This window comes from Triturus cristatus, chromosome 11, assembly GCF_964204655.1.
Source record: "Triturus cristatus chromosome 11, aTriCri1.1, whole genome shotgun sequence".
NCBI classification, from domain to species: Eukaryota; Metazoa; Chordata; class Amphibia; order Caudata; family Salamandridae; genus Triturus; species Triturus cristatus.
The window spans coordinates 153,538,123-153,559,853 of NC_140594.1; the positions used below are offsets into that span (position 1 = coordinate 153,538,123).

At 48.3% G+C, this 21,731-nt stretch overlaps 1 protein-coding gene across 1 annotated transcript in view; it reads right to left on the reverse strand.

Moving 5' to 3' along the window:
• Nucleotides 1-21,731, reverse strand: part of HIP1R (huntingtin interacting protein 1 related) — a 513,161-nt gene that overhangs the window by 57,207 nt on the left and 434,223 nt on the right. The window lies entirely within an intron of this gene.

A 21,731-nucleotide genomic window follows, 5' to 3' on the forward strand; every position in this document is an offset into this window, starting at 1 on the left:
ATGAAGCTCTGTGGTAATACTGAATAAGCAGCTACCTATGTTATGCCATCTATTAATGTAATAACTGCACTTTCACAATTGCTTTATTAACCTTCCTGCTTTCTCAAATTTGCTTGAAAATGCACGATTTTTCTTCTTTTTTTTCAAAATTTACTTGGGGGGGGGGGGGGTAACCCCCCAAACCCCCCTTTTGGGGTTCGGCCTCGCTCGCTACGCTCGCTCGCTACGGTGCTGTATGCTAATTCGTTTGCGCCCCACCACTTTAAAATCTCACCCACCGCCCCTGGCCTAAGGGAGGCTGAAATGGCCGAGAGGTAGCCTTTTTGGATTGCCCAGAGAAGAGCCCTGCTGGCAGTGGCGTCACTAGGGTTGGTGTCGCCTGGTGCGGGTAACTCATGGTGTCACCCCCTCACGACTTACCGCATGGACCTCCTCCGCTCCGAGTCCGCCAGTGGACACAGTTGGCAAATAACGGGACCATACAGAATCCTTAGTAACGTTTGTAAATGTAGGTCCTATATTTACAAAATGTGCCTGGCAACTATAGTGTGATAATGACTCAATCAGGTTGTACAGTGGGCTACCTGCTGGTCAACAGTTTATTGGAATTTATAATATCATAGGTATGGTACTTTTTACTGGTGTGGTGTTCCCACTATCCAGAAACACAATATATCAGTGGTCGAAGTGGGGAAAAAAAGTAGGGGAACTGTGGGCGGAGAATCAGAGGGCGGGACTAACCCAAGGATTGGATCAGTGGGCAGAGCCAGAGGCGTGGCCAGAATGCGCAAACATCCCAATTTTTTGTATTTGTTTGGTTTCACTGCCCAGTTTTATCAACCAATGGATACACATGATTATTTAAGATTATAATGAGTTATTGACAGTAAAATGTATTCACAAAGTGGGATATGCTTCTAATCACATAATGTCCCCAAATACGATAAAATGTGGAAGCCCAAGCCATTTGTCTCCGAGCCATGGAGTTTGTCATCAGCACTTCTCCCTTTTCCAAAACAGCAGTTCAAACATGAATGGCTAAAAATCCTAGTTTGCAAATGTTTTCTAAATAATAATGGCTCTGCCATATTTGCCTCATAATGCAAGATCTGCAGCATGATCTGACCATTTAAACTAATACATTGTTTGTAGCTCAAACGTATCAAAAGTTAATAAAAAATGTGACTTGTGTTGCTGCGGAGTAGATGACAGTTAATAGCTCACTGTTCTATGTTAGGATTTTAACTTATAAACTGCAAGTAACAATAGGGTCTCTCTGACAAAAGAAGTAGCCCACTGGCCTATTTACATTATGTGCACTTTGTGATCTGCATGGTACATGTTCTTTGCAGCAGGTACATTAACCCACTGAGCTACCTTTCCATGAGTCAAATCTTCCATTAGACAATATTCCGATCTCTCTCTAGGAAGAACATTAATCACCAGTCATCATGACATTTTTATTGTTACCGTAAATTACTGGAGGCATGGAAGGAGGCAGCAAGCGCTTTTAAAACCATAATATACTTGCAAAAATGATGCCTCAACCTAAAGTCAGCACCTGGTGTGGTCACACCGGTTGCACCGCCCTAGAGCTGACCCTTCTCAAGGGTCCTGTAATCTCAGTGACAAGGTCACTGTTGTTCTAGGGTGTACTGCTTCATAGGCCTGCCCACAAGACTGGAGGTGAACTTCAGTATGAATAGTGGTGGACAAGCCTTGTAGATTAACTTACACTTGTCATGCTAGGGTCCACCTGCTGGTGCTACGACACCAGGGATTCTAATGTCTTGCGAAGCCTTCTAAGGTCTAGCATGAGATAGTGCTCTCTCAGGAGAGTGGTCTGGTGGACTGGTTATTAAGTCTGAACCTGGGTCCCCAGTTCCAAATTCAGCAGCTCTGGCCATAGTGCCACATCCTCTCCCCACTGAACACCATACTGCCCCACTGAGAAAAACTCAGACTGCCTTCAACTACAACCCAATTGTTGCCAGCAATAAACACCTGGCTGCAGCTCAATTTAAATTACGCACTGGGCAAGAGCAATATGTGGCCTACAAAAAAAAGTGACAGCATCCTGTAAAAAGCAAACAATCATAGGGAATACAAAATTTTGCAAACCATGTGAAATGTAAGCAGAAACAACATGGTTACCTTAACGCTTTTACACTCACTGTTCAGAAATCAGTGAGTGCTTTTGCCTGAAGAGTTAAGGACATGACAACAGGGCCCTGAATGGACCCATTTCAATGGCCATTGCTTATATCCTTACAAAACGAAAGCAGTATGGTATAAAAAGACCACATCCCTAGATACAGAGCAGCAGTACAAATTTTGTTTTTTAATCCTCACATTGCAGTACCTCCAGGATTGGTGCACTAGATCCAAGCCCAGGGAAAACAAAGCCAAGACAACAAAAATAGCGCTTCACTGGCAAACTGTAAAAGTGGCGCCAATGTGTTTGGGTGTGAATAAAATCAATCTGGCCAGTTTGCTACCACTCTGTCTTACTTTCTGAGGCGAGTGAAATGATCTGGAATTGGAGGGGTGGGGCAGTGGAAGTGGTAAATATCCCAGTAATACTGGGTCCGGTCTGTTATTCCTCCTACTTGTAGTGGACAGTAAATGAGCCCAGCATTACCCCCTCATTTTATCGACCAACTCGTAATTGGGTCCAATGTGGTTAGACTCAACCCGGCTCTCCAGCTGCGAAGTCGGCAGCTCTGACCATTACGTCACCCCCCCAACCCTTTCATGTCATGGTTAGTAGTTGGTTCTATATTAGGCGGCGCTAACAGGAGAAATGCGCTGGCGCAAGCTGCCTCCTGAAGCGAGCCCCGGCACTTTTTTTTTTTTGTGTGCAAATTACCCACTAATAGTAAATCCTCCTTTCCTCGAATATTTGAGGTATTCCTATGCCTCTTCTCCGAGGTAGGGCGAGGCTTTGACGTACAGGCACTGTCCGGGGGGAGGGAGGAGCACGGGCGGAAGGGAAGGGGAGCTCGAATGGTTCGACAATTGGCTGCGGTGTTTACTTGCTGTGGGTGGGGAAGCTGATGGCTTTCGCTGGCAGTAAGTAATCTTCACTTACCTGTGAGACAGGAGCGAGTAGTTATGGACTTAAGCAGGCAACCTGGAGCTGTGTGCGGTTTCAGGAAGGTCAGGTGTTCTAAGCGCGCGCATTGTTGTGCTCTGGGCGCGGTGAGGCCGGCGCAGCCGCGCAGGGGATTGTTACGGTGGCCTCTTCTCACGTGGGTGGGCATGTCTTCATCCTTTGAAACCCCCCACCACTCTGCTAGAGTTTGGATTGGTGAATCACGTTCCCCCCCTCCAGGCCTAAAGGAAGTCAGTGGCTGAGCTCCAATTCGAAAGCATGCCCCCAGTACCCCGATGGTGTCACGGTGCCGGGTGTCACCCCATGTGATGGTGTCACCCGGTGCGGTCCGCACCCCCCTAGTGACGCCACTGCCTGCTGGGCCAAAGAAAGGAGGAACAAGAGATCCTCAGAAAGAGGGGAGGAAAGGGGATCCACAGCCTTTGCTGTGCACCATGCCACAAATTTGTTCCATCTGCAGGCGTATACCGTTTTAGTGGAGGGACACCTGGCTGCATCGCAGACTTTGGGAGGCAGGTCAAACGACATCAACTGCTGCTGCTCAATCTCCACGCAAGGAGGTGGAGGCTGGACAGGTTCGGATGGAGGACCGTCCACTGCTGCTGCACCAGAAGATCCTCCCAAAGAGGCAGTCTGATCGTAGGATCGATGGACATGTTGAGCAGCTGGGGATAACAGACTCTTCATGCCCAATCCGGGGCCACAAGAATTATTTGTGCCCGGTCGTGCTTGATCTTCTTCAGCACTCTGGGCAGAAGTGGTATAGGCGGAAAGGCGTATAGAAGACCACAACTCCACTCTCAAATGAAAAGCGCTGCCTGGCGAGTGCTGCCTTGGAAATTCCAACGTGCAGAACTGCTGACATTGCGCGTTCTCTTTGGTGGCGAATAGATCTAACCAAGGCTCGCCCCACTGCTGAAAGAGACCTTTCACCACCTCCGAGTGAAGACGCCGTTCGTGATCCATCATGCACCTGCGGCTGATTTAGTCCGCCCTGGCGTTCAGGGAACACAGTATGGGAGGGAAGCAAGATGGCGGCTTGCTAACAGCCGTTGCGGAGAGAGCAGTGAGGGCTTGGATGGACGAGGCTGACCGCGAGTAGTTTCGGCGGATTTTTTTCCCCTGGAGTCAGAGGAGTCCCCTGTATTCAATGTTTTTTACCTGCCTGATTGTTCGAGGCTCCGGGAGGCAGATCGTTCGGACTGTTCTGTCCGTGGCTCTCGCATCGGGAGGTGGACGCTGCGGACGCTGTAGCAGACGCGGACACACAGGAGGGCGGAGCCCGGACGCAAAGCCGCGAAGCAGGGCAGGAGTCAGACGGAGCACAGCGGGCTCTCGCTTCGGACAAGAGGCAGTGGGCTTCGAAGATATGGGTCCTAAGGCTGCATCGGGGGCGAAATCTGCTACCCAAAGGAAAAAGGGTCTACGCGACGATAATGGCAGTGCCTTACCCTCTAATGATGACTCCCATACGAAATGCTCCACCGTTCTGGGGAAAAAAAAGCAGCATACCGGGAGATCTCTTCAGGCTGCCTCGATCGCTGATATCTTCACTAAAACGGGTAAGGAGAGCGAGGCTGTGAAGGCAAAGGCCCTGGAGGTGGACACTATTCAAAAGGCTGAAATTGAGGGTGATAAGCCTATTGTCTCTGAAAGCCCACTGCAGGCAATGCCTATAGTATTAAAATCATCAAATAAGGCAAACCCTGATGCCGTTTTTATCGGAGGTGAAGAGCTTAAGGGGATGCATATGGTGGAAAACAGGTTACCCCTTGAAGCCTCAATTGGCGAAACAGGCCCCCTTGTGCAGGACTCAGTTATGGCTCATACTGGTCTTCAATCACAGCTAGACCACCTGAATCATGGAGCGGGCTTAGGTTCTGGCCCTGGTATCACTCCCGTCGAAAAAGAAAAAGATTCTAGCGAGTGTTTCTTCTCTGTCTCTGAAGGGGTAGAATGGTCAGAAGACGATGACGAGCGCAGCTCCTTTCTAGATTCAGAGAGCGATTTAGAAACAAATCCATTGGCAATTACATCCAGACCCCCAGTAGGCCCAACCGTAAGAATCCTGGCCAACTCTGAACGTGAACTTAGCTGGGATCATTCTTCGGAGTTGGCTCTGCAGGGGTCTCCCAATGTAGATTCTACCCATTTAACCATATTGGAAACTATCCACAAGGAGATAATCTTACATAGAGAGGAGACCCGTCAGGACAATCGAAAGGCTCAGGCTGCCATGAGGAAGATTCAGGGTGTGGTCAGGAAACTTTCAAAAGTATGTACAAATACTGCGGACCGAGTCTCTAATTTGGAGGAAAGAGTTGTCGCGGCGGAGACTGAGGTAGCTGCAGCAACTAGTCAGGTGAATTCTCATTATGCGCAGGTGACAGATATGCAGTGGAAAATGGAGGAGATGGAGAACAGGCTACGTCGGAACAATCTGAGGGTTCTGGGTATCCCTGAGGGAGTCGAGGGCTCCGATATCAAAACCTTTATCATCAAACTTTTCGAGCAAGCATTCCCAGAGCTCTCAAGCTGGAATTGGCCTACTGAAATTCAACGGGTTCACCGCACTCCCTATAAACTCCGCAAGAGTACCAAGGAAGGCGATTAACACTGCCCTAGGTTTATCTTTTTTGGTAACTTCATCTTAAGACAATCCATTGCAGAAAAAGCCAGACCTGACGCTAAAAGGAGTGGTGAAGGGTTTTCTTTCTTTGTGCGCCCGGACTTCTGCCATGCGACAGTCGAGCGCAGATGGCGGCTGAGGGAGCTGATCAAACCTTTTCAAGAAAAAAAGATCCAAGCCTTTCTGATAAACCCTGCCCAGCTGAAAATAATCAATGAAGGCAGAACTGTATTCTTTGCCTCAGAAATCAAGGCAAAAGAATACTTGGACTCTTTAGGCAAATAACTCTAATTGTTAGAAGCTTGGCGTTGTGTTCACTTTCGTCTCTCTTTATGGCCATATTAGAGGACTGAATTGTTAAGGGGAATTGAGTATCCAATGTTATTTTGGTTAGGAAGTATGGTTCGGCCACGCCAAATAGGGTTAAGATAATCTGTTTTCTTTTTTTAGATTGTCCTCACTGCAATCTCTGCTTTCCATCACACGCACAGACCAGGTCTGAGCGCTTTCCAGAGGGGGATTGGTGTGTGGTGTTGGTGGGGTGGGGGATGGGGTGCCGGCTTCAGGGACCTGAGGCCGGTAGGACCATGGGGGGGTGGGTTCACTGGGGGGGTGCAGGGGGGGGGTAATCAAACAAAAAATTTGCAGTTGGAAAAATTGGAAGAGGGTTTTCTGCGTAGGCAGGGTATGATTTTTTTAAGAGGTAATCGGTTTAAGGTACAGGTGATCTTGGATGTACAGACGGACCCTTGGGATGGCATGTATTAAAATATGTTCAGTCAACATAGGAGGGTTGAACGATTGGAGGAAGCGCAATAAAATGGCACAATATGTGAAATATAATAATTTCGACGTCTTATGCCTTCAAGAAACCCATCTCCCCTGGGCTAGAAGGAGCCTTATGTCCCTAAATGGTTTCGAGTTGTTATCATCTACAACCCAATCATCGACTATTAGGGGGGTCGCTGTGTTAGCCAGAATTTCCATGGGTGGAGCTAGGCGAACTAAAGCTGACAGTAGTGGGAGATGGCTTCTGGTCGAGATGAGAAAGGGTTTTACGTTATGTGTGGTATATGGTTCAAATAGCGATGATCCAGAGATTTTTGATTTTCTAGAAATGGAGTTGGTAAACTGGATCACCCCTATAATATTTTGTGGAGATTTGAATATCTCCTTTGATTGGTGCAGGGAGTCAGCCTATTTGGGACGGAAACCGAGAGTTTTTAGGGCTATTAAGGCTCTTATAAACTCACATGGATTGGTAGATGTTTGGGGAGCCAAGGAACCTGCTAAATCTGGTTTTACATATTTTTCAAACCCTTTTCAAAAATATTCAAAACTTGATTATTTTCTGGTATCATCTTCCGCAATCAATAGGGTGGCAATTACGAAACTTCCAAAGCTGTTGTCGGACCATAATCCCCTAGTACTAACGTATCAAATTGCAGTGCAAGGAAAGGCCCGGTCAAGGTGGACCTTTGAAAGGAGTCTATTGTCGGATAATCGATTTATCGAACACATAAGGAAATGGGTGGTGGATTTTTTTAATGCCAATCGATATAGCACATCACGAAACGGGGTATGGGAGACTTTTAAGGCTGCTTTCAGGGGCGAATCAATAAGCTACGCAACAAAGCTGAGAAGGGAAGATAGAAGTAGGATCGAAATACTTGGTAGGAATTTGTCTGTTGCGGAGGAACAACACACTTTTGATATTGTACAAGGAGGGGATAGCAATGAGAGCTACAAGATATTGTTGGCAGCTAGGGCAGAATTACAGAAGCTGGTGATGCAGAGGTCTATGTCTGAATATCAAACAACCAGGGCTAAACGGTATGAGACGAGCGAACAGGCAGGCAGAATTCTTGCTCTACAAATTAAGCAAGGGAAATCTAAAAATATTATCTTCAAGATCGAAGAAAGTGGGGTAGAGTACTCTGATGCCAAAGATATTTTACAGGTCTTTAAGAATTTTTATCAAAAACTCTACACTGACGAGAAGCTAAATGACGCTCAAAATCCAAAAGTTAGTGATAAAGGTCCTCGCATCTTGGACTCACTAAGGGAGGAGCTGGAGAGGGATATTAATCGGGATGAGATTTTGGCTGCCCTGCATGACTCAGCCTTGGGTAAGGCAGCGGGCCCCGACGGAATTCCTCTCGAGGTGTATAAATGCCTGGAAGCTGAGATCACCCCGCTTCTAATCGATCTTTTCAATGGTGTAATCTGCACAGGAAAGGTCCCGCAGTCATGGAAGGAGACCAATATAGTTGTTTTTCACAAAAAAGGGAAACCTCCTGAGAAACCTGGGTCTTATCGTCCCATTTCATTGATCAATGCCGACACGAAGCTCTACTCTAAAATCTGGGCTAGGAGGTTGGGCAGGATCATTGGCGATCTTGTCTCCCCATGGCAGCACAGATTTGTGCCTGGGCGAGGTACTACAGATCATATTAGGAGGGCAATAGCCTTATTCGATGCCCAGGCTGTCATGGGGGGGTGAGATGGCCATGATCCTGCTCGACGCTGAGAAAGCCTTTGATCGCGTAGCTTGGGCGTACCTTTGGCAGATCTTAAGGGGAAGAGGCTTTGGTGAGAAATGTATCCAAGCGATCAGGGCAATGTATGTTGACCCAGTTGCACGGATTGTCGTTATGGGGGAGTGCTCGGAGAAAATCTTTATTAACAGAGGCACGCGTCAAGGCTGCCCCTGTTCCCCAATTCTTTTTGCCCTCTATATCGACCCACTTATTCGGCAGATATTAGAGAGCCCTTTGATAAGTCCTGTGGTCTGTAATGGTTATGAAAACAAGATTATGGCATATGCAGATGATTTGGCGGTGATAACTACTAACCCCCAACAGGCCCTGGTGGCCGTGGCCCAACTGGCAAGAATATTTGGGTGTCAATCTCGGTATTTGCTAAATGAATCTAAAACCCAAATTATATGTACAAGAAACATTGTTAAATCAGACTCCAGATTTATGGACTCTGCAAATTATTTGGGTGTTAGGATCAATGCATCAGTCGATAAAATTATAGAGGAGAATTTTATTCCATTAGGTAAATCTATTGAGGCTGATCTAAAAAGAATTGATGTCTTACACCTGTCACTGATTGGTAGAGTTAATGTTCTTAAAATGACTATGTTTCCTAAGATACTTTATTTGTTTCGTGCTTTCCCCCTCTTAGTCGAGGAGAAAGTCATTAAAAACTTGGAATCAATTTTTATAAGGTTTATTTGGCAGTATGGAAAAATCAGGCGCTCTACGAGCTTACTCTCTCTTCCGAGGGAGAGGGGGGGGCTCGCATTACCCAGGTTAGGGCTTTATCACTGGTCATGTTTGTTAACCCAAATGTCTATTCTTTTTCAGTCAAGGCCATCTCATAACTCTGTAAACATTGACATCCAGAAACCACTCTCAATTTATGAGTTGTTAGTGGGCAGGAAAGCATTAGGTCTCTTGATGTGTGAAGTCGATCGGAGATATTATAAAAGGGCCCGCTTCAAGATTCTGGAAGGAGTATGGGGGCTCTGGAGGGCTATTTCCAGGTTATGTAAAATTCCTAAGATCCATTCGTATCTCCATCTCTGTAACTCTAGCTTATTTTTGAAGCTGGGTCTAGAAAGGAACCTCCAGGCCTGGAAAGTGCAGGGAATTAAGACAGTAGGGGATATACTGGGTGTAGATGGGATTGAGGGGTTTGATGTCCTCCAACGTAGAGCCGCTATCCCTTCATGTCACTGGCTCTCTTATGTTCAACTAGTCAGCTCATTTAAGACTTTAAGGCCCAAGATCCCATTTTTGTCAAAATTTCCTTTGATTGATTTGTTGTTGAAAGGGGGTCAGAGTATTAAAACTATTTATTTGTCTTTATTGGGTGAAATACAAGATGATCTGGAGAAAACGGAAAATACCCTTGCAGCTAAATTAGGGAACCCTGATATTGATTTGGATATCGCATTATATATGAATAAAAAAATATTTCGTTCTACGAATCTGAGGGCACAGCACTACAAGACAGTATTTGATCTGTATCATACTCCCGCTAAGCTTTTCGCTTGGGGGGTCAGGGAAGATGATTCTTGCCCCAGATGTAATATGGGACCTGCTGATTTATTACATATGTTTTATAATTGTGGTTCTTTAACTGCTGTTCAGGGAGAAATTGTCAAATTCTGGGAGGAAGTATTAGGTTTAAGAATCGATTTATCTCCCTCTCTGATGCTGTTAGGTTTAGACAATAGATTAAATCTTGGAAAGGCCGAGGAAGCTCTGGTCTTCGTTTCTGTAGCTGTTCTTCGGATTTTAATTTCCTCAGGTTGGAAGGACACAAATGCTCCCTCATTTCAATTATGGTTATCAAGATTATTGGGCATTTATAATATTGAGCTATTATTGTATGCTCAGAAAGGGAAGAAAAGTAGGGATTTTGGGGAGTCTATCTGGTCCCCCATATCCGAATGGATTGCTGTGAGACCAGGGGAGGGAGAAGATCTGGCATTGTGAATGAATATCTACTTCTCCTTTTGTTTTATTTTCTTTTCTGTTGGCCAAACTTATGTCCAGGTTAAGAATGTTTGTTGCTTTCTGTCCTTCTGTTCCTTCTGATTGTATCCAACTGCATAATAAAAATATTTAAAAAAAAAAAAAAAAAAAAAAAAAAAGAAACCCCCCACCACTCTGCTAGAGTTTGGATTGGTGAATCACGTTCCCCCCCCTCCAGGCCTAAAGGAAGTCAGTGGCTGAGCTCCAATTCGAAAGCATGCCCCCAGTACCCCGATGGTGTCACGGTGCCGGGTGTCACCCCATGTGATGGTGTCACCCGGTGCGGTCCGCACCCCCCTAGTGACGCCACTGCCTGCTGGGCCAAAGAAAGGAGGAACAAGAGATCCTCAGAAAGAGGGGAGGAAAGGGGATCCACAGCCTTTGCTGTGCACCATGCCACAAATTTGTTCCATCTGCAGGCGTATACCGTTTTAGTGGAGGGACACCTGGCTGCATCGCAGACTTTGGGAGGCAGGTCAAACGACATCAACTGCTGCTGCTCAATCTCCACGCAAGGAGGTGGAGGCTGGACAGGTTCGGATGGAGGACCGTCCACTGCTGCTGCACCAGAAGATCCTCCCAAAGAGGCAGTCTGATCGTAGGATCGATGGACATGTTGAGCAGCTGGGGATAACAGACTCTTCATGCCCAATCCGGGGCCACAAGAATTATTTGTGCCCGGTCGTGCTTGATCTTCTTCAGCACTCTGGGCAGAAGTGGTATAGGCGGAAAGGCGTATAGAAGACCACAACTCCACTCTCAATGAAAAGCGCTGCCTGGCGAGTGCTGCCTTGGAAATTCCAACGTGCAGAACTGCTGACATTGCGCGTTCTCTTTGGTGGCGAATAGATCTAACCAAGGCTCTCCCCACTGCTGAAAGAGACCTTTCACCACCTCCGAGTGAAGACGCCGTTCGTGATCCATCATGCACCTGCGGCTGATTTAGTCCGCCCTGGCGTTCAGGGAACCTGCCAGATGTTGAACCACCAGGGATATGCCCTGATGTTCCAGCCATGTCCAGAGGTGGATGGCCTCCTGACATAGGGTCCACGACCCAACCCGGCCTTGTTTGTTGCAGTACCACATGGCGGTGGTGTTGTCCTTGAACACCTGCACTACTCTTCCCCGGACAGAGGGAAGGCATGCTTTGAGTGCAAGAACGAATTGCCCGAAGCTCCAGAAGGTTGATGTGGAGCTCGGACTCAGCCGGAAACCAGAGGCCTCTGATATCTGCCTCCCCCAGTTGGCCACCCCATCCCAGAAGTGATGGACCGGTCATCACTGTGAACTCTGGTTGAAAAAGGGAGAGGGATCTGCCGTCGACCGAATCCTGGTTCGTGAGCCACCACTGCAACTGGTGTGCAGTGCCCTCCGAGATCTGGATGCAATCGGACATATTCCCCTGATGTTGTGCCCACTGGAACTTCAGGTCCCACTGCAGAGCCCACATATGCCATCTGGCATGGTCCACCAGCACAATGCAGGAGGTCATCTGACCCAGCAGTCAGAGGGTCATCGTGACCGAAACCCGGGATAAGAGGCCGAAAGATAAGATCATAGCCGGAACATCCCAGACTCGCTGTTTGGGAGGAGAAACCCGAAACTGCATTGTGTCCATAACCGCTCTGATGAAGAGGAACTTTTGAGAGGGGATCAGGTGTGACTTCAGGACGTTGATGGAGAACCCCAGCGAATGCAGGAGGTCGGCAGTAGTCTGGAGGTGGTGGACGACAGCCTGGGGAGAGCCCGCCTTCAACAGCCAGTCGTCGAGATAGGGGAAGACTGGAGCCCCTAATCTGCGCAGATGAGCTGCGACCACCGCCAACACTTTCGTGAACACCCGAGGGTCGTTGGTAAGACCAAAGGGAAGCACAGTGAACTGAAAGTGCCCTTGGCCTACCGTGAACCGTAGGTAACGCCTGTGGGCCGGCAGGGCGGGGATGTGGAAATAGGCGTCCTGCTAGTCCAACGCTAACATCCAGTCTCCAGGGTCGAGGGCAGACAAGAACTGAGCGAGCGTCAACATTTTGAACATCTCCTTCCGGAGGATGCAGTTGACGTCCCAGAGATCCAAGATAGGACGTAGGCCTTTGTCCTTCTTGGGCACCAGAAAGTAGTGGAAATAGCAACCACAACCTACTTCTGGGGCAGGAACGTGCCGATGGCTTCCTTGGCCAAGAGTGCCCTCCTGTTGGAGATGGGCCAGATGATCCTCGGACATGCGATGGTACTGAGGTGGCATGGATGGAGGGGTAGTCTCGAAGGGGAGGGAGTAGCCCCTTCGGACTATTTGCAAAATCCACCTGTCCGACGTGATGGTGCGCCAGTGGGGAATGTGATGGCGGATCTTGCCGCCCACTGGTGTTTGGTGGCCCTGAAATGTCAGACTAGGAGGGCTTGGAGGCTGCTGCAGAGGGGGCTGTGGTGGGCCGGCCCGCCCACTGGCCCCCAGAACCACGGCACAGGTTTCCACATCCCCAGCCGTGCTGAGGCTGAACAGCTTGTGCCGGCCTTTGGTCCTGGGCGGGACGTGGCGGGCACCCCTTCCGTAGCCACGAAAGGGGCGAAAGGCAGACTGCGCAGGGCGGGTGGTGGAGAGGCCCAAGGACCTGGCCGTAGCCCGAGATTCTGCCTTGAAAAGGCGACAGCCATCAAAGGGCATGTCCATAAGAGTGGATTGGACATCCCCGGAAAAACCAGTTGAACGCAATCAGGCGTAGCGTCGAAGGGCTACTGACTTGGAAATTGTCTTGCCAAATGCGTCGACGGTATCCAGCCCACAGTGGACGGTAAACTTTGCTGCATCTCTCCCCTCGGCAACTAAACGGGAGAGCACGGCCCGGGCATTCTCCGGGCACTGAGGCAGCACCTGCGCAACCGTGTCCCACATGGAGTGGGTGTAACGGCACAAAAAAAGAAGAAAACATCTTCTCCCCAAGATGGTCCAGCTTTTTGGATTCCCCATCAGGTGGAGCGGTAGGGAATGCGCCCTTGGAGGTAGGGGCTTGGACCACCAAGCTCTCAGGGGTGTGGTGTTGGGAGAGGAAAGTGGGGTCTTCCGGTACCAGGCAGTGGCGTTGGGCAATCATCCTGTCCAGAGGAGCCCCTGTGTTGGGCCTGGACCAGGTGCCCAAAAGGATGTCCGTGAGAGCTTCATTAAAAGGGAGCAGGAGCTCCTAAGAGCTCGCTGCCGGTGGAAGCACCTCTGTCTGGAGGTTAGTCCTGACTGCCACTGTAGGAAGCGCGAGGTTGAGAGCCTCGGCCGCCCTACGCAACACCACTGCGTATGACGCTCCCTCCTCCGTAGCCTCGGTAGGAGGAGACAACACGCCAAGGTCTGGTGAGGTATCCAGACCACTGGATTCCCCCAGTTCCTCTCTCCAGTCCTGTTCACAAACTAACTGGTCATAGAAGGTCCCCAGACCCCTCACCCTCCCCTGGCTGCCAATCTGATCTCAAAGAGCTAGGGTAGAACAGGGGCACAAAAGTACCAGTCGGCGGTGGATCCGGCATCGGTCCATGCCGGGTCGACTCGGTGTCCTCCGTGTACCTCGAGGTGGAGGCCGGGGTCGACGTCGGCTGGGGACACAGCAGACGCCGTGGGCGTACGTGGTGCCGGTGGAATCTGCGCCGGGGGAGGCGTAACAAGGTCGACTGGCACTGATCCGGATGAAGGCCTGGATCCAAGGGGATACTGCGGCGCCGAGGGCCCCCAGCTGAGTCTGCAGGGCCCAGAGGCACGCTGGCGGAGCCGGGCCGCCCAAAGATGGCATGCCAGGGGTGTGGAATTTAATAAAATATCTACTTGTCCATGGGGCAGGTTGCTTCATAAATCGACTTGTCCTGTAACAGAATCCACTTGTCCTTTCTGTGCCATGTAATGTAGTGACAAATTATGGGATCAATCTCATTATATAAGAGCTCTGAAATAGCCTCTTTGAATATGCCAAGGCTCCTTCCATATTAGGGTTTGAATACTAGCAATTCCCTTATGTTGCCACGTTTCTGCAGATCTACATACTGCGGATGAATGTAATGGTAAGTAACAGTTTCAGGGTTGGAATGCCCCTTGAGTCTGTGCAAACCTACTAACTTGCATGTTTTAAGGGTTTTCACCAACTTTTTTCTAATCTTTTCCCATACTGAGAAAGGTTGGCCATTTACTCCTGACCATGGCAGACATACAACTTATTCTGGGGTTGGGAAAAAAAGTGGTTGAGGGAATATCTTGCAAACACTAAGATTTTCGCATGAGGAAATCTCTATACCTGCATCTTTGTTCAGGCTAAAATGCTGTTTTTTTTCTTGCCCTACTTCGGTTAAGGCTTATGGATTCACAAAAGTCATATCTACACTTAAACCAAGGACATGGGTGCACTTTCTTTATTAATTAGGTCGCTAATTAGGTCTGGCGTTAACCATGACTTTTTGTGTTTATTAAAAGTTTTGTCTCTCTCTGTCTGACTGTCTAACGGCAAGCTTCACTGTGAATGACAACATTCTGTTCTTTCACAAGGAGCATATCGATACACAGTCATTTTGTTCAGTGCCAGGAACTACGGTGCAGTATGTGCTTTTTGAGGCCAAAACAATATTTGCTTTTGCCAAGGTTTGTTATAGTGGTGAGGGCCTGGCAGCTCCCACACCAATAAGGTTTTACAAAAACCATGCCAAAACAAGTCATGTATTGACAAAACCAAAAGTTTGAAACCATTTCAGACCTGGCTTTACCATTGCTTGTTTATTTGTACGTTTCCCATATTTTTATTAAAACTGGTTACATTGATTTTCCATTATGAATATTTTTTTACAAATACTAGTGTAAATCAACACATTTTACTAAATGATGCTGCAAAAAACATGGTACCTACATTTTTTCAGTAGTTTAGCTAAATGTTTTTTGCATTTTTTGTGTGAACATTTTATTTTGAAAGCAAAGAATCATCAATCTTGCTTTCAAGCTTCTGCAAATATTTGCATCTAATCAGAAAGCATTCTGGGAGCAGTATGCATAACCTCATATTGCTAAACATTGAAAACGTGTGTACACATTTTTATACTCTAACCACTGTCAGTAGTGCAGTCTGAGCTTACATTTAGTTAGAGCGCCCACCCTAATAATAAAATCTTTGCATTAATGAGCCATAAATACAAGTTTGAACAGCATTAACACATGGTTACAAATAATACCTTGACTGCAGGCAATGCCTCTCCCTGATCTATAATGTGGTACTGTAAAATGGCAGCCAAAGGGTTTATACTGTAGGGGGTTGGGCCTACTTGTCCCAAGGACAAAATTCTAATGAGAACTTTTGCCCTTGACCCCAAACAATATGTCCCGAGCGTCGGGCTATAGGAATTCCACATCCCTGCATGCATTGCCTCGTAAAATTAACCAAGCTGGGTGGGGGTCGCTCCGGGTCCCGGGAAGAGAGGGAAACCCGGAGTCAGCCCTACTGGCTCTGCACACGGAGCCGTGGGAGGGCACCACCCGCATCCCTCGTCGCGTCGGCCAACGGGGAGAAGTCGAAGAGCGAAAGTGCTTCTTCGACTTCTTCTTGAGCTTCGACTTACCTGACCCCGAGTGCGAAGGCTTAGATGAGGAATGGTTTTGGCTCCACAACCGGTCCCTCGACCACCTACACAACTGGGACCTCGAACGATGCGGAGCTGACTGGTGGGCCTCGAGGAGCTTTCGGGACCACACCCACAAAGACTTCGGGCCATGGTCCGGCAGTCGGAGCACGTCTTGGGGTCGTGGTCGCGCTCCAGGCAGTAGAGGCACATGCGATGCGGATCCATCACAGACATCAGTCGGTTACAGGAACTGCAGGCCTTGAAGCCGGGCATCCCTCGTGCACCAGGAGTTAATACTCAAGAAATTAAGTCGACAAAAGTCGAGAAAAAGTCAGTCAAAAAGTGACTGGGGGTACTGCTCTCTCTAGATCTGCGCTTGCTGGAGCAGAAAAAGAAAAAACTAACTTCAGCGCGCGAGGGCGGCGTCTATGTAGCTACCGCGACGTCATCCCGGCGACCACGACGACGGACGCGGAGTCGACCGACTACCTTCTGACGCTCAGGGGTACTGCTGACGAAAAACTTTCCGGATCCAGTCTGATGCCTGGGGATCATTCTAAGGTAAGGACTCCATAACTGTTTTTTTCAGTAGTAGGAGTCACGTTATCCATTCATTCATTTTTTGAGTGCCTGGTCTGAAGAAGCACAAACTCAGGATTCAGAACCTAACAGTTCTTTCTGAATCCTGTTCAGTAGGGCTGACTTTACTAATAAGAATTTATTTCTACCCAAACAAACCCTTTTTAGCAAAATTAGGATAATGAAAGACTGGGACAAAAATACTTAACTTTCTAACCTAGATTACGATTGTAACTTATGAACTGCACAGTGACAATATGATCTCTGTGACAAAAGCAGTAACCCACGAGCTATGCACATAACATACTGTACTGCAGTGGCGGCCCCTCCGCCATGGCGGAGGAACATCACCCCACTGCTTTCAAGTAGTGTGAGAAAAGGAATTATAAAATGATATTAACTAAGTTATTATAATTTTGTTTATGTTGCTTTGCAGACGGGTGGGCAGGGCTGCTCTGCTCTTGGAGCAGGGTAGGGGAGGAGTGGTTTGCCCACTCCTAAATGCGCAATGACTGTTTGGTCGCCCTCTTGGCCCGCCCAAACCAGTCATGCACACTTTCCCTGTTCTTAATGCAGCCTGCATGGAGAACATGCCAGGATCCCATTTCCTGGCTGAGCGTCAAACCAGGACGCACAAAACCAATCACAATGCTGCACTGCAGCATTGTGTTTGGTCAGGGGTGCCTACCAATCTCAACGCTGCATTACAGCGTTGTGATTGGTCAGTGGGGCCTGACTATGCTTCATGTTCCTCGAGGAGAGCAGAGACGTGGAACCCGGCAGTAAGGTAAGTTAATTTTTTTAATTTTTACTATGCACACCCTCGTTCGCCACCCGCTAGCCATGCCGACCGCCACTGCTGTTCTGTGATCTGCATAGTACACTATTTTTGCAGCAGGCACATTAATCCTCTGCGCTACCTAAGATGACTCAAAACTGTCACTAGACAATACTCCGATCTCTCTCGAACAGGTACATTAATCACCAGACTTATCTTGCCACTTTTTTTTTTAAAGTTCTTTTTATTAACCATAACACATTCGACATTACATTTGAAGATTGTGTATTACTTGAGACAACACAATTTTGTTGTCAGGACATTATTGAGCATTTCCAATGAGACATATTAAACTACAATAGTTAGGTTGTGAGCGGTTCACCAACTGGGGGGAGACCAGGAGGAGCACATATCACCCCTAAATGCGTTCCATTTGCCCCATATACCTGTCCATTTTTGGGGGCAGCCATGGGCAACATACACAGTCTTCTTCCTTACCATTCACCAGTCCATATCCGCTTTCCAGGCTTCAATCTTCGGTGACCCCCTCCGCCCCCCACAACTGCAATATTTCTGTTGGCCAACATTAAACCCAGTGTGACCCATAGTTTATCTTTACTGTTCAGGTCGGCGGGTTCCCACACGTTTAATAGAGATCGTTTTGCCTCCAGCTCAATCACTTCTCCCATACAATCATGAATTTTCCTCCAGTAATTTTGTACACACCTACATTCCCACAGAATGTGCATTAAAGGTGCCCATCAAGCCACATCGTCTACTGCACTGCCGGTCAGCCACCCTCCCCATCTGTGCTACTCTGGGCCCTGAGGCAGACTCGGTGCAGGATTTTAAGTTGGACTAGGCACAGTCTGGAGGAGATCGCTAGTTCCCTAGGGGAGGCAACCGCCTCCTGCCAATCCTCATCGTCTAGTACTAGTCCGTCTGCTTCCCAATGTTCCAGTGCCTTTCCAAGGGGTTCGCCCGAGTTGTTTATTAGCTTTTTGTAGGTCAGGGAGATTGCTTTGTCTGGGAGGTAGCCATCAAGTAGCCTGTCTTCTAGTGGAGAGTATTCGGGGGGTGGAGCCCTCTGGCAGGTGTAACTTTAGTGCATGATGTACCTGGAAGTATCTGAAATACTCAGTGTCGGCTAGCTCGTGCTGGAGTGTGTCAAACGACACCACCTCATCCTTAACCCAAAGGTCCCCGTTCTTATAGATCCCGATGAGATCCCTTTTGTCAAACCCCTTTGTTCTCCCCAACTCACCCAACTGTTCAAAGTCCCATAAGGGAGTGGCCAGCGCGAGTTTCTGTTCCCACCCCAAACTCAGATTCGTTTTGTGCCAGACACAAACTGAGTGATTAGTTGGTCCTGTTAAGGGTATCGCCGGGGTCTGGAGTAAATTGCCCTGTTGTAATTTCCGCCTGGGAGTAGCCATTTGTCCATTCTATACCCGGGATCGTCCCCGCTTCGATATGTGCAATGATTTATGGCTGCCAGCTGGGCGGCCCAATAGTACTTTTTAATGTCCGGAAGTCCAATCCCCCGTCATACCAGCTGAGTACAAGTTTGTGTAATGCTATTCGAGGTCGGCTGTCCCACAGCAGTTCCATCTCCAAGCCCTCAATCTCCTTGAAATATCTCGCCGGGACCGGGTCTGGAAAATTCTGTAAGGCATAGAGGAAGCGTGGGAGTGCCATCATCTTAAAAAGTGCCGCCCGTCCTAGCAAAGAAAGGGGCAGTGCCTTCCAGTTTGCAACATCTCGCTTCAGTCTCTGCAATGGAGGAAGGAGGTTGCTTTCATAACGGAGTTTGGGGTCTGAGGTGATGTATATACCCAGGTATTGGAATCCCGCCTTTGCAACTTGTATCGGACAGCCCTGGGGGGGGGGGGGGGAGGGACTTGCTCCAGTTAATGGTGTACCCTGAGATCCTCCCAAAATTTGTAAAAATGTCAAATACTACATGGAGCGACGTCGTGGGGGAGGCGAGATCTAGCAGGATGTCATCCGCATATAGGGATATACGGTCCTCTTATCCCTCTGTCCACCTTAGCCCTCTTATCATTGGATCCCTACGGATCCATGCCGCTAACGGCTCCAGTGAGAGGGCAAAGAGTAAGGGCGAAAGCGGTGAGCCCTGGCGAGTCCCACGGCCCAACTCAAATATTTCCGATTTCTTATTGTTGACCACTACTTGCTCCAATGGGGCTGAATAGAGCAGCCTCTCCCATCTAATGAAGCCGGGTCCAAAGCCCATCTTGGCCAAGACTGCGAAGAGGTATGGCCATTCAATGGTGTCAAACACCATCGTGGCATCTAGCGCCACCACCACTGCGTCTTTCTGTACCATATCTAGTCTGCCCAGCCCGCCAAGAAATCTTGGCACTTTTATTGTTGCCTGAAAACTGTTGTATATACAAGGAACTCTTCAGAGCTTTGAAAACTGCTGCATTGCTACAAAACTGCCCCCACTAAAAAAAGCAGCCACCCCCCTTCCAGACTCCCGGTAAAATACCTGATGCCCAGTATGGCCAGTTCGGCCTTGCTCAACCGGAAGTGAGGCTGCTGCCGTGGTTTTAACACAGTGCGTGACCCAATGACGACTTCCTGTTCAAGAGACCTGCAGAGTGCATGGGTTCTACCCAGTCAACATAAGGAAGCAGTTGTGAAGAGCAACAATACACTCATCTCCGCTCCCAGGAAGGTGCCCACTTTTAGACTGGTTTCAAAGTAAATGATGGGGTGCGCCATCCAAGATTGCAACAAAAAGCGTGTTCTCATTCCTAGTCACCCGTAAAGTAGGGAGTTAAGAGAGTCACGTGGCTTAATTCCACTCTGTTTTTAGGTCTCGCCTGAGCCAGCGCTTTAGCGCTGCTCTCGCGAGAGCTTTTGTAAAAGGGGGATTTGGAAGTGCAAACCAGTGCTTTCAGGCCCCCAACTACAGTGCATGTGCGCCGCCAACTACAGTGCATGTGCGCCGGGCGCGCGCACCATTTGGCAGCCTGCTGATCACTTTCGCGGCCGCTTTGATGTTCTCAGTGAGCCGCGGGGCCACTGAGAACATCAAAGCGGCCGTGAAAGTGCACACCATTTGCCACCCCCTCCCTTATCCCACTTCCTGCTTGTTATCACATCCTTGTTTTTATTCCTTCCCTCATACTAGTCTCTATTGCCTGCCCTCCTTCCTGGTGCGCTTGCCCACGTGCCTCTCGCCACCCGTGCTCTCTGTGCTTGTTCCGCATACCTCACCCTCTACCCCATATTATGTCTTTTTTGTTGCAGTTTCATAGCGCAGCCTCTATCCAAAGGTATTGGAGCGCTTTGCATGACTACTAGTTACGCTACACAAGGAAACTTTTTTTTTTTGGGCACGGTGATTTGCCCACAATCACAGGCTTACAAAGTCGGCAGCTCTGGCCGTAACACATCCTCTCCCAGAGTTGCTTACACGTTTGTCCCCACACCCTCTATCATGTTGCTTCTGCATCCTCCACCCCGCCTCCCAACCCCTATAACTCCCGTCCACTGTTACCCCCTTCACCCCACATTGCTCCAGGAACAATGAATTGCTGTCTGAAACGAACATTGTAAATAATTGAAGTTAAGTTGGTCCATCGTAAACTTCTCGCGGCAAGGCATCGCGTTAATCCTTTAAAGTAAGCTGCAGCGAAATTGTAACTTAAAATGTATGCGCATCCTCCAAATAAAAAGTCACATGGCATGTATGTTTTAACTTTATTTCTCTCGCTGTCTGAAATAGTTACTGTGCTTCCGGGAACTACAACCCTAATACCGGTTTTGTTACGTTCTGTCTACGCTCCCTACTGCTGGAGGTTCCCGGGAAACACCACAGCCTGCGCAAACTCTGCCAGCAGCATGAAGCACTTTTATTACAGTTTTTGAAGCTACTCTGGCAGCTGAAATGTGACGTGGGTAGTACAATTTAGACAGGAGAGATGGAGTGCGACAGATTTGTGATGTGTGCACGTTTCGTAGGCTGAACCGGTGAGGCTGCCCTCTCCTACTCAATGGCACCCATTTCCGCCTCCTGCTTTGATTGTTCTCACAGCCTCCTGCAGTAACCTCTTAGCTCGTTCACGCTATGTCAAGTGGCTTTGTAATGGATTTAATAGTTTGTTGATGTAGTTGTGTTTTAGGAGCCAGGACATAACTTCGATGCAAAAGTAGGACATAAAACCGTCGTTCACAATTTGCCAGGAAGGACTTCGCAAGTGCTTAACCAAGTTGAGTCCTGTAGTCATTCTGGCCCCGGCATAAGCAGGACGAAGAAAAGGCTACGCAATCAAACACTGGATTTCCCTTGGCATGCACCACTCCTGGAATAATGCAAAGATGTGTTTAGCAACACAAACAAGCATTTGCAATGCATTAGGTCTCGCATTTACGCGAGTTTGAGCTATTGACATTGCAAATAATGCCTATTGGCATTGTCATTTACAATGCCAATAGCTTTAACTCGTGTAACTGCGAGACCTATTGCAT